The sequence below is a fragment of the Bubalus kerabau genome, chromosome X (genome assembly GCF_029407905.1).
Source record: "Bubalus kerabau isolate K-KA32 ecotype Philippines breed swamp buffalo chromosome X, PCC_UOA_SB_1v2, whole genome shotgun sequence".
Lineage (NCBI taxonomy): Eukaryota > Metazoa > Chordata > Mammalia > Artiodactyla > Bovidae > Bubalus > Bubalus kerabau.
In genome coordinates, this window is record NC_073647.1 from 132,489,517 (window position 1) to 132,502,771 (window position 13,255).

At 37.8% G+C, this 13,255-nt stretch overlaps 1 pseudogene; it reads right to left on the reverse strand.

The window, feature by feature from the left end:
• Positions 1–10,323: 10,323 nt before the first annotated feature.
• LOC129640191 (V-type proton ATPase subunit F-like) lies at positions 10,324–10,684 on the reverse strand (annotated as a pseudogene).
• Positions 10,685–13,255: the final 2,571 nt, after the last annotated feature.

Below are 13,255 nucleotides of genomic sequence, written 5' to 3' on the forward strand. Positions count from 1 at the left end.
ATCACTCAATATGCCAATACATACTGAGAAACCAAGAAGGATAACATAGCGTGATGCGTTTTCTTAACATATTTGACTATCAAAACATGTCCTCCTGCCATTTTTTTTTTCACACTGATTCTCAGGACTTTGGCACTGAACATTTTGGAGGTGCTGTCTGCAATATTCCTGGCAGATCTTCAGCTTATGTTTTTCTGCTATTTTCAGTGACAATGTAGTGGCCCTTGGATGGGGCAAGAAATACAGGCCAGGGACATTTTCAAAACAAAATAGCTGTTTTAGTGCCAATAAAGATGATATCTAAGACACAAGGAGCTTAATAAGTGACTTGAAATATTAACTCTTTATATTTTCCAGAATTTCAAACCACATCCAAAACTTGCTTGACATATTTGATCACTGAGAGACATACTCTAAGGGTCATATGTTAAGTATGCTCAGTTGTTCAGTTGTGTCCAACTCTTCACAACCCCATGGATTATAGCCCACCAGGCTCTGTCCATGGGATTTCCCAGGCAAGAATACTGGAGTGGGTTGCCATTTCCTCCTCCAGGGGATCTTCCTGACCCAGAAATCAAACCTTTGTCTCTTGTACTGGCAAGCAGACCACTGAACCACCTGGGAAGCCCATGTTAACTATAGGTCATCCCAAATTCACCAAAGAATGATACTATATTATGGCTACTCAAAGGAGAGTAGATGTATATTTTGTAAGAACCCAAAGCTCTAAGGGGGATAATATGCTTGAGTCAGCCCAGTTGTAGGGGACCTAATCAAAAAAGGTGTGAATCCAGGGTAGGCGCTCAGGCTCAGTGGATAACAGGAATGTTTGGAAACCACAAGAGAGAAATTCCATGTTAGGAACCAGTTTTGCATAGTGGAAGTGGAATGTGGCAATGGATGTTACATGAATGCCTGTGATTCATCCAAGTGGTACAGTGTACTGTGTCCTTCAAAAGACCTGATTCTGGACTTCTCCAGATGTTAGGGTTGAAGTTACTGGTATCCTCTCTGCTATTCTTACAATGACCAGTTAACTCCAAGTTCCTGCAGAAGACACACATTGTAGATCTGGGAAAGGCAAAGGCAGAGAGTAGAGACAGGGTTTCAGAGCCATGACCCAGAGATGCCTGTAGAAGTGTAGAGTACAGCTGAAAGCGCATATCCACTTTCCTCTTTACAGTTCCAATAAATTTAAAAACGAAAATAGTTTCCCAGGCAAAGCTATAACACAAACCCAGTCTTTATCTTGTGATCTGGACTTAGGCTAGCCAGGTAGTTAGAAATGCATTGATTTGATCAAGTTACTTTCTTAAATGCTGCATTTCAAAGGATTTCAAACAAAAGAGAAACAAGGTAGGGGTTCAAGATAGCTGACATTAAAAAAAAAAAAACAGCATATGAGTAACGTATTTAGAGCTATATTAATGCATCTTCTGAGTAATTTTAGTATTCATTAGTGTCTTCTTTCAGTGGAACAAAACTCACGCCTGTTGTTAATATATTGTTTTAGTCATGTACTAGCTAATTAATAAAGATATTAAATAGAACCATTTCTGAAATCTGTGCCTCTGGCATATATTTTAGCAAACCCTCTTCAATAGGATTTTAGTATTTTAATATTTCCCTCTATGACATTTGGATATATATATATATGATTTTATAATATTATAAAATCATTCATCAATGAACTGAAACAAGGCTTTGTGACTTTACTAAAGTTCTCTTCATTTAAAAAAAAATCTTTAGGTATCCACTGATACTGGGAGACAGCTTCAAGTTTTATAATTATGTGCTACCATATACCAGTCTTTCCTTATAGAGCAAGCAACCCAGATCAAAATAAAAACATCTCCATCAATGTTTAAGTGGATTATCAGTTTTTCAAAATCCCAGTTTAGTTTTAGAAAAATCATTCTTACATTTCTGCTGATTTTTCCATCTCGTTATAAAAATCTATCCCAGAATATTAATGTTTCAATTGATCATTAATAGAGAGGGAGGGAAATAGGAACAGCACAAAGAAAAACAACAGTATAATCTCCACTACTCAGAGGCATCAGCTGTCATCAAACTATTCTTTCTATTTGTTATCAGGCAGTTTTGAAAGACTCTGAAAAAATCTCAGCTTGGCATACACAAGCCACCTAGTGAACAATGGCGGAATGCTACCACCTAGTTAGTTCCTTTCAGTTTGCAGATGGCTAAAGAAACTCAGCCCCTGGAAAAAGATTGCTGCACTTCAAATTATTCCTCCCTATTTTTCGTCATCCAATGACTATGACTGCTTTGATTATGGCAGGGTTTTCCTTAAGCCATTGACAATGATTTTTCTTTGAAAAGAAGAATCCTACAAAGACAATAGCTTGAAAATTGCATATGCTATTCAGAGAGCAACAATAAAGGGAAACAAAAATCCAGTATCAGGATTTGAACTTCAGGCTTTGTTAGTGATGGATGTGAGGAATGTAATATAGAATGCAGAATGCAATTTTTCTTCAGACTTTAATATCTACTAAACACTCAATGACCAAGGGGCCTATATTTGTTAGATTTAATGAGTTGGATTGAATGTGACATTTGTGACTGAAAGCAAGAGGTCTAGATGAGATGTCTGTAAGTTCTGGATTTTATCAAATGTGCATTCAAGTCAAAATTGATAGAACCAAGACTTCCCTGGCTTTCAGCTTTTTGCTGAAGATGAACACGTAGGTAAGCTATTTAAAGAACAAAATGGAGTCCACATGAAGAGTAATGACAAAAAACACTAAGTAGTCAATATCCAGAACAATATCAAATGATCAATGAAGGATACAAAGATATTGTTGTTTTAGTCGCTCAGTTGTGTCCAATTCTTTTGTGACCTTACGGACTGTAACCCTGCCAGGCTCCTCTGTCCATGGGATTCTCCAGGCAAGAATACTGGAGCAGGTTGCCATTTCCTCCTCCAGGGTATCTTCCTTACCCAGGGATCAAACCCACGTCTCCTGCATCTCCTGCATTGGCAGGTGGATTCTTTACTGTTGAGCCACCAATATAAATAAATAGGTGTTGAAATTAAAGCAGCACTGTTTTAATTAGGGCTCTGTTTAAAGGAAGTTTTGTTGAATTCAGAGTCTATTCACATGTCTAGAATGCACAGTCATGCTGCAGAGACTCACACAAATGATGTAGGGAAAGCAGAGTTTGTGTGTTGGAGCGAGTGGGATGGGAAGTGGGAACATTGGAAGTAAATAAAACAACCAGACACTGGGGGAGTGGTGAGTTCTTTCCAGTCTCTCAGCATTAGTTGAGGAAAAGCAGTGGGCAACAGAAATTGCGAGTTCTTAAAAAGAATGGGCTCCATTTCTGCCTTAATCAAAATCACTTGGGAAGTTGATTCAGAATACACATTTCCAGGCTGAATCAGGAGCAACCTTGGAATCTGGATTTTAAAATAAGTCTCAAGTGAATCTGAGGAGAAGCCACACTGTTAGCCACTTTGATGTCTTGTTAGCGCTTCATTTATTTTTTATTTTTGTTTGTTTATTTTAATTTTAATTGGAGGCTAATTACTTTACAATACTGTGGTGGGTTTTGCCATACAGTCACATGAATCAGCCATGGGTGTACATGTCCCACTTCCCTCCCCATCGCATCCCTCAGGGTCATCCCGGTGCACCAGCCCTGAGCACCCTGCCTCATGCACTGAACCTGGACTGGCGATCTATTTCACATATGATAATATACATGTTTCAATGAAGTTTTAAACTTTTAGAGGTTAAGGCTTTCCCAGAAGATAAGGTATTTTTCAGTTAAATTCAAACATAATAATTGGAAGTCCATAGCTATCCTGGAACTTCTATGAACATTTTTGGTGATCATTTTCAACTGCTGAGTTTTCCTTCAGTAATGAATATTTTCTGGCTAGCTGTGGACATTTATTAAAATACAAGCCTCACACTGTCCAAATTGTGACAGGATGAATAAAACGAGAATGGCTCAAAATGTTACTTGAAACCCTCCTAGGGCACTATTAATATTTAGAATTTTTGGTAGGTAAGAATAAAAACAGGTTTTAGGTCACACAAAATATTCTTTTTCCATTCCTTTTTAAGACTTCTCCATATATTTATTTATGCAACCCTCAATGGACATGAGTTTGAGCAAGCTCTGGGAGATAGTGAAGGACAGGGAGGCCTGGTGTGCTGCAGTCCTCGGGCTCACAAAAAGTTGGGCACAACTTAGCAACTGAACAACAAAAAAAAATATTTATTAACCTCTTTTTACTTTTATCTTTATAATTTTCTTTATATCCTCACATAGCTGAAAGTAGTGTCTGTAGTTTATGTGTATAGGTTACATTTCATAGGTTACATTTCAGTTGTTATTTAATTGTTCATGCATTTTTCCCTCAAATAAATTTCCGGGAGGAGGAACATAAATCTACTTTTTTTTTTTTAATTTTTTTTAAATTTTATTTTATTTTTAAACTTTACATAATTGTATTAGTTTTTTTAATATCCAAAATATTTAAAGTTAATATTTTAAGTGTAGTACACTCTCAAAATGACTTACCCAATGAGTTTTTTTTAAACACTGAATTTTCTCAGTTGAGAAAAGTATATATACATGTGCTATTCAATATATTAACCATTAGTCACATGTGACTATTTAAATTTAAATGAATGAAAATTAAATAAAATTTTAAATTCAGTTCTTTAGCTGCATTATCTGTGTTTGAAGTATTCAGTAGTTACAAGTGAAAGTCACCCAGTCATGTTTCTTTGCAAACCCATGGACTATACAGTCCACGGAATTCTCCAGGCCAGAATACTGGAGCAGGTATCCTTTCCCTTCTCCAGGGGATCTTCCCAACCCAGGGATCGAACCCAGATCTCCTGCATTTCAAGAGGATTCTTTACCAGCTGAGCCAAAAGGGAAGCCCAAGAATACTGGAGTGAGTAGCCAATCCCTTCTCCAGGGGCAGTAGTTATATAGGGCTCTCATATTGGACAGCACAGATATAAAACATGTCCATTTATGTAGAAAATGCTGACCTGCATGAATTGTTTCCCCTTTCCCCTCCCCACTTCCCTCCTCTCGCCCTCTCATTCCTCTGTCTCTGATACAGAAGCATTTCATTGCTCTAAAAAATTCCCTATGCTCCAACTATTCATCCTTTTCCCCTTCTTCAACACCAGGTAACCACTGATCTATCTATTGTTTCCATAGTTTTGTCTTCTCCAGAATGTCATATAGTTGTAATTACATAGTATGTAGCCTTTTCAGATTGGTTTCTTCTTTTTTAATTAAAAACAATTTTGTTTTTGCCCCACCACACAGCATGTGGGATCTTAGTTCCCTGACCAAGGATCAAACCCAGGCCACATGCAGTGGAAGTACAGAGTCTTAACCACTGGACTACTGGGGAATTCTTTCAGATTGGCTTCTTTCAGGTGACACTATGCTTGTAAGTTTCCACCATGTTTTTTCATGGCTTCATATCTCATTTCTTGTTATCACAGAATAATATTCTATTGCGTGACTGCATCACAATTTGTTTTTCCACTCACCTACTGAAAAACATATTGGTTGCCTCCAATTTTGACATTTATAAGTAAATCTTCCATAAATACTCCTGTGCAGGTTTTTATGTGAACATAATTAACAATGCATTTGGATATGTCCCAAAGAGCATGAATGCTAAAATACAGCAAGACTATGTTTAGCTTTGTGAGAAATTTCCAAACTGTCTTCCAAAATGGCTATACCATTTTACATCTCCACCAGCAATGAAGGAGAATTCCTGTTGCTCCATATCCTCACCAGCCTTAGATGTCATTAGGGGTTTGGATGTTGGCCATGATAGTAGGTATGTAGTAATATATCACTGATATTTAAATTTATAATTCTCTAATAACATATGATGTGGAGCATCTTTTCATATGTGCCATATTTGCCATCTATATATTTACTTTGATAAACTGTCCACCAGCTTTTAAATTGGGTTGTCCATTTGTTGTTGTTGTTGTTGTTGAGGTTTAAGGGTTCTGTATATGTTGTGGATACAGGTCCTTCATCAGATGTGCTTTTGCAAATATTTTCTCCCTGGGTATGGCTTGTCTTTGCATTATCTTAACAGAGTATCTTTTGCAGAGTAAGTTTTTCATTTTAATGACATCCAATCTAGCTATTTTTTCTTTCATGGAGCATGCTTTTAGCATTGTATCTAAAGACTCATTGCCAAACTCAGGGTTACCTAGATTTTCTCTTCTATCATCTCCTAGAAGTTTTATATTTTTGCATTTTATATTTTGGCCTATGATTCATTTTGAGTCAATTTTCATAAAAGATGCAAGGTCAGTGTCTAGATTCATTTTCCTGAATGTGAATCTGCAGCTATTAAGCCCCATTTGTTGAAAAGACTATTCTTTTCCACTGGATTGCTTTTGCTCCTTTGTCAACAATTAGTTGCTTATATTTGTATGGGTCTATTTCTGGGCTCTTTGGTCCATTAAATTGATTTGTCTATTCTTTTAACAATACCACACTGTCATGATTACTGTGGCTTTAGAGTAAGTCTTGATTTAGAGGATTTTCAGTCTCCCAGCTGTGTTCTTTTAGAGTGTTGAATTGGTTATTCTGGATCTTTTGCCTTTCCATATAAACTTTATGACCAGTTTGTTGATATCCACAAAGTAAATTGCTGGGATTTTTATTGGAATTGAGTTGAATCTATAGATTACATTAAGGATAACTAACACCTTAACAGTATCAAGTCATCCTGTAGAAGAACATGGAATATCTCTCCATTTATTTAAGACTTTTGATTTCTTTCATCAGTTTTCCTTACATAGACCTTATAAAATTTTATTATATTTATACCTAAGTATTTTAATTTTTTGCTGCTAACATAAATGATATTATGCTTTTTATTGTTAAATTCCAAAAGTGTACTGCTGACATATAGGAAAGTAACAGACTTGGCGCCCTTGCAACAATTGCTTATTAGTTCCAGAAGGGGTTTTGGTTAATTTTTTTGACATTTGTATATGGACAATAATATCACCTGCAAACAAAGAGAGTTTATTCCCTTCTTCTCAATCTGTACACATTTTCCTTAATTTTTTATCTTTTTTATTACATTAGATAGGACTTACAGTATAATTTGGATAAAGAGTAGTGAGAGGGCACATACCTGCTTTGTTGCCCATCTTAGGGGGGAAAGCATCTATTTATAATTTCTCATCAATAATAATGATGTTAATTGTAGCCATTTTGCAGATTTTTTTTTATCAAGTTGAAGAAATTTCCCCTCTTTCTGGTTTACTTAGAGTTTACCATGAAAGGGTATAGTATCTTGCTGAATGCTTTTATTGCATCTATTACTGTGATCATATGATTTTTCTTCTTTACCTGTTAATGTAATGGATTACATTAATTGACTTTAAAATTTTGAACTTCCCCTTGGATATCTAGAACACACACTGAGTTTTGGGGTATAATACTTTTTATATATTGCTGGATTTGATTTCCTAATATTTTGCTGAGGATTTTTAAATCTATGCTTATGAGAGATATCCATTGGTGGTTTTCTTGTCTTGTAATGTCTGTGCCTGGTTTTGGTATTAGATAATGCTGACCCTCATAGAATGCATTAGGAGGTGTTCACTCTGCATCTATTTTTTGGAGCAGACTTTAGAGAATTGGTATCATTTGCTTCTTAAATGTTTGGTGATATTCAATAGTGAAGCCATTTGGTATGGAGACACAAAAGACCCCAAATAGCCAAAGCAATCCTGAAAAAGAAAAACAGAGCTAGAGGAATCAGGTTCCCTGACTTCAGACTATGCTACAAAGCTACAATCATCAAAACAGTATGATACTGGCACAAGAATAGAGATATAGATCAATGGAACAGGATAGAAAACCCAGAAATAAGCCCATGCACTTATGGTCAATTAATTTATGACAAAGGAGTCAGGGCTACACAATGTTGGAAAAACAGTTTCTTTGATGGATGGTGCTGGGAAAACTGGACAGTCACATGTAGAAGAATGAAATTAGATCATTCTTTAACTCCATACACAGAAATGGGCTCAAAATAGATTAAAGACCTAAATGTTAGACCGGATACTGTAAAACTCTTGGGGGAAAACATAGGCAGAACACTCTCTGATATAAATCACAGCAACATCTTTTTTAATCCATCTCCCCGAATAATGGAAATAAAAGCAAAAATAAACAAATGGGAGCTACTTAAACTCAAAAGTTTTTGCACAGCAAAGGAAACAATAAACAAAACAAAAAGACAACCCACAGACTGGGTGAAAATATTTGTAAATGATGTGACTGATAAGGGATTAGTCTCCAAAATTTATAAACAGCTTATGATATTCAATAGCATCAAAACAAACAACCCACTAAAAAAATGGGCAGACACCTGAATAGACATTTCTCTAAAGAGGACATACAGATGGCCAATAGGCACATGAAAAGATGTTCAACATTGCTAGCTATTGCTGCTGCTGCTAAGTCACTTCAGTCGTGTCCGACTCTGTGCGACCCCACAGATGGCAGCCCACCAGGCTCCCCCGTCCCTGGGATTCTCCAGGCAAGAACACTGGAGTGGGTTGCCATTTCCTTCTCCAATGCATGAAAGTGAAAAGTGAAAGTGAAGTCGCTCAGTCGTGTTCGACCCTCAGCGACCCCATGGACTGCAGCCTACCAGGCTCCTCCGTCCATGGGATTTTCCAGGCAAGAGTACTGGAGTGGGGTGCCATTGCCTTCTCTGTTGCTAGCTATTAGAAGAATGCAAATCAAAACCACAATGAGATATCACCTCACACCAGTCAGAATGGCTATCATCAAAAAATCCACAAATAACAAATGCTGGAGAGGGTGTGGAGAAAAGGGAACCCACCTGCACTGTTGGTGGGAATGTAAATTGGTACAGCCACTATGGAGAACAATATGGAGGCTCCTTAAAACAAGTTAGAACTACCATATGACCCTACAATCCCATTCCTGGGCATATATACAGAGAAAAACATGGCCCCAAAAGATACATGCACCCCAATGCTCATTGCAGCACTGTTTACAATGGCCAAGATATGGAAACAACCTAAATGTTCATGGACAGAGGAATGGATAAAGAAGATGTGGTACATACATACAATGGAATATATCACAGCCATTAAAAAGAATGAAATAAGGCCATTTGCAGCAACATGGATGAACCTAGAGAGTGTCAGACCAAGCGAAGTAAGTTAGACAGAGAAGGAGAAACATCATATGACATCCCTTATACGTGGAATCTAAAAAGAAATGATACAACTGAACTTACTTAAAAAATAGAAAGAGACTCACAGACTTTGAAAACAAATTCATAGTGGCAGGGGGGAAGGGATAGTGAAGGACTTTGGGAAGGTCATGTACACACTGCTATATTTAAAATGGATAACCAACAAAAAACTATTGTATAGCACATGGAACTCTGCCCAATATTAAATGCCAGTCTGGATGGCAGGGGGGTTAGGGGGAGGATGGATAAATGTATATGTATGGCTGAGTCCCTTCACTGTTCACCTGAAACTATCACAACGTTGTTAATTGGCTATACCTCAATACAAAATGTTTTTGGTGTTAAATTTTTTTTATTAAAAAAATAGTGAAACCATTTGGGCCTGGTGTTTTATGTTTTGGAATGTTATTAATTACTGATTTCAATTTCTTTAATGGTTATAGATTTACTCAGATTATCTATTACCGCTTGTGTGAGTTTTGGCCGATTTTGTCTTTCAAAGAATTGGTCCATTTCATCTTTTATCAAATTAGCGGTTGTAAAGTTGTTCAAAATATAGTTGACCCTTGAGCAACATGGGGGTTAGGGATAGTGATTCATTGTGCAATAAGAAATTCATGCACAACTTTATAGTTAGCTCTCCACATTCATGGTACTGCATCCAAGATTCAATCAACTGTAGATCATGTAGTGCTGTTGTATTTATTGGAAAAAATTTTGCATGGTTCAAACCAGTGTCATTAAAGGGTCAACTGTATTTTTAAATTATCTGTTTACTGTCCATGGGATCAGTAGTGCTGGTTTTGCTTTCATTTCTGACACCAGTAATTTGTGTCTGCTCTCTTAATTTTCATTGATTTATTTATTTTTACCCTAACCAGCCTTGATTTTAATGGAAGAGCCCCGGTACCTGGAAGCACCTCGCCTAGCCTCTCAGTGGAGTGGGAAGGGGCAGGGAATTGGAACTCAGAGGCTCACATCTTAGACAAGGGCTGATGGTAAGCCTAGGGAGAGGCTACATGGCCGTGGAGAGTCCCTTAGTGCAGGTTTTCAGCCATGAACATGCCCCTGGCCCTGCACAGGATGGAGACATTGGCAGCATCACAGAGGTACTCCTTGGATGGGATCTCCAGTATGGCTGGAATGCAGTGCCAGAGGGCATCAAGTGCGTGCCTGCACCATCTCTGCAATGTACTGGTTGATAAGGATGCTGCTGATGTCATCCTGGTTTAGAAACTGCCGGAATGTGTCTTCAGTTTCACTGATGATAGTATCTTTCTCCATCACCAGGAAATTTGGGTGGTGGTTCTTGTTAAGCACCCCTATGCCACCCAGCAAGAAGCCAGTCATGGTGTCCTCGTCTCCCATCACTGCCATTAGCTTCCCCCTCACCGCCATCTTCACAGTCAGCAATACTTTAAACATTTTACCTTATTCTCTTTTTGTTTGGATGGTTTCTGAAGGTAACCCCAGTTGAATTGTTCTTATTCCTCTATAGGTAAGGCATTATTTTCTCTGGCTTCTTTCAAGATTTTCTTTTTATCTTTGATTTTTTGCAGTTTGAATATGATATGCTTACATATTGATTTTGGGGGGTATTTATCCTGTTTGTTGTGCTCTGAGCTTCCTGGATCTGTGGATTGGTGTCTGTCTTTTATTTTTTGAAAATTCTCAGCCTTTAAAACTTCAAATATTTCTTCTGTTCCTTTCTCTCTTTCTGCTCCTTTCAGTATTGATATTACACACATGTACCCTTTTTGTAACTGTCCCACAGTCCTTGAACATTCTGCTCAGTCTTTTTCATTCCTTTCTGTTTGTTTCTCAGTTTTGAAAGTTTCTATTGATATATCCTTAAGTTAACTTATTCTTTTCTTTATGAATCCATCAAACACATTCATCATTTCTGTTACAGTGTTTTTGATTTCTAGCATTTTCTTTTGATTCTTTCTTAAAGTTCCATCTCTCTTACCTTCCCTATCTTTTCTTGCATTTGTCTACTGTTCCCTTGGGAACACTTAGCATATTAATCATAGTTATTTTAAATTCTCAGTCTGATAATTCCAAACTCTCTGCCATATCTGAGTCTGGTTCTGATGCTTCCTTTGTTCACTCAGATTGTGCTTTTTGTCTTTTTGTATGACTTGTGATTTTTAAAAATTGAAAGCCAAACATGATGTATTGGGTAAAAGGATCTGAGGGAGTGTGAGGTTTAAATTTATCTGACTGGGAAGCAGTAGGCTGTGTACACTTTTTGCTGTAATTGTGATGTCAGAGGCTAAAATTTCCTCTAGTGTTATGGCTTTTTCTTTCTTTGTCTCTCCAGTTCGGAGGGCAGGAGTTTGCCAAGGAGCTCCATTCTCTGTTGAATACAAGAATTGTTGATTTTTTCCTTGAGAACAGTTGTTTTCTTGTTGTGAGTACTTCTAAGTTCTTTATTTGTCAGACCTAAAACTGGAAGTCAGAAACATCTCTTAAGAGCAGATTTTCTATTCTGACTTAACAAGTGGATTTCAGTTACAACCTTTTTAGGTGGGAGGGGACTTGGCCTTAAATTTTCAATTTAATTCCTACTATCTGTATTCTCCAATGTATTGTTGATTGTAGGTTTTGGCTTGCTTCTTTTGAGCTCTAGATTGCCAATGGCACATGTTAATTTTTGAAGAACATATTTTGACTTTTAAGCCATGATAAATTATTCTGAAATTTCACTCCCCAAAGTCCCCCAGTATTTGGCAGCATCAACTACCTCAGCATTGGAGACAAATGACTGAGCGTCTTAATTTCCAATCAGCTTTTTAGTTCCTTTGGTCTTAATCATGACCATATATCCAAGATTTATTTAATGAAGGTCTGAAAGCTCTTGCTTCTATTTGAAATTGCAATATCCAGGCATTTGGGATATTTGGGGCTTCCCTGATGGGTCAGCAGGTAAAGAATCCACCTGCAATGCAGGAGACATTGGAGATGTAGGTTCAATCCCTGAATCAGGAAGATCCCCTGCAGGAGGAAATGGCAACCCACTCCAGTATTCTTGCCTAGGAGACCCCATGGACAGAGAAGCCAGGTGAGCTACAGTCCATGGGGTTGCAGAGAGTCAGACACGACTAGAGCAACTTAGCACACAGGCATTTGGGATAGAATGGGAAATCATTTTTTAGCCTGGTTTGCTCTATTCTGTTGTGTTGGTAAATAATTTCTGCCTCATGGTAAGAGGTCTTTGCTGTGGAATGAATTGTGTACCCCTAAAGTCATATGTTGACTTTAGTCAAGATGTAGTCATAAGCACTACAACCCCTCCACCCCCCCCCCCACCCCCTGCCATGAGACTGTATTGGAGATAAGGCCCTTAAGGAAGTGAGAGAGGTCAAACTAGGTCATCAGGGTGGAGCTCTAATCTGATAGAACTGGTGACTTTATAAAAAAGGAAGAAACTCTAGAGATTCACCTCATCTCATCTCATCCCATACCCCTATCCACCCCACCAGCAAGAAGATGGCCTTCTGCAAGACAGAAAGAGCCCTCACTAGACACCAAACCTGACAGAACTTTGATCATGGACTTCCCAGCCTCCAAAAACTGTGAGAAAATAAATATCTGTTGTTTAAGTCACCCAGTACCTGGCCCTAGAAGACCAAGACAGTCCTTTGTTGACTAATGTAACTGGGTTTACTGAGAAGTTTCAGCTTGGTGGAATCTGAAAATAAAGTGGCTGTAGTGTTGCCAGTTACTGTACTGTCTTCTCTAGGGGAAGAATCTCCTATCCAGTGATGAAGGAATCTCCTATCCAGTGTTGAATCTCCCTTTCCAGTGCAGCAATATGATCTCATGAAGATTCCCTAGTTTTGTGGCCACTATGGGGTGTTAAAATTTGGTTTGAATTAAAGCATTAACTTCCAAGTTTAAAAAAAAAATCTCATCTCCTTTCCTTATCTTCAGGTGAGGCTTGAGTGGTGGTCCTGACTATGGGGT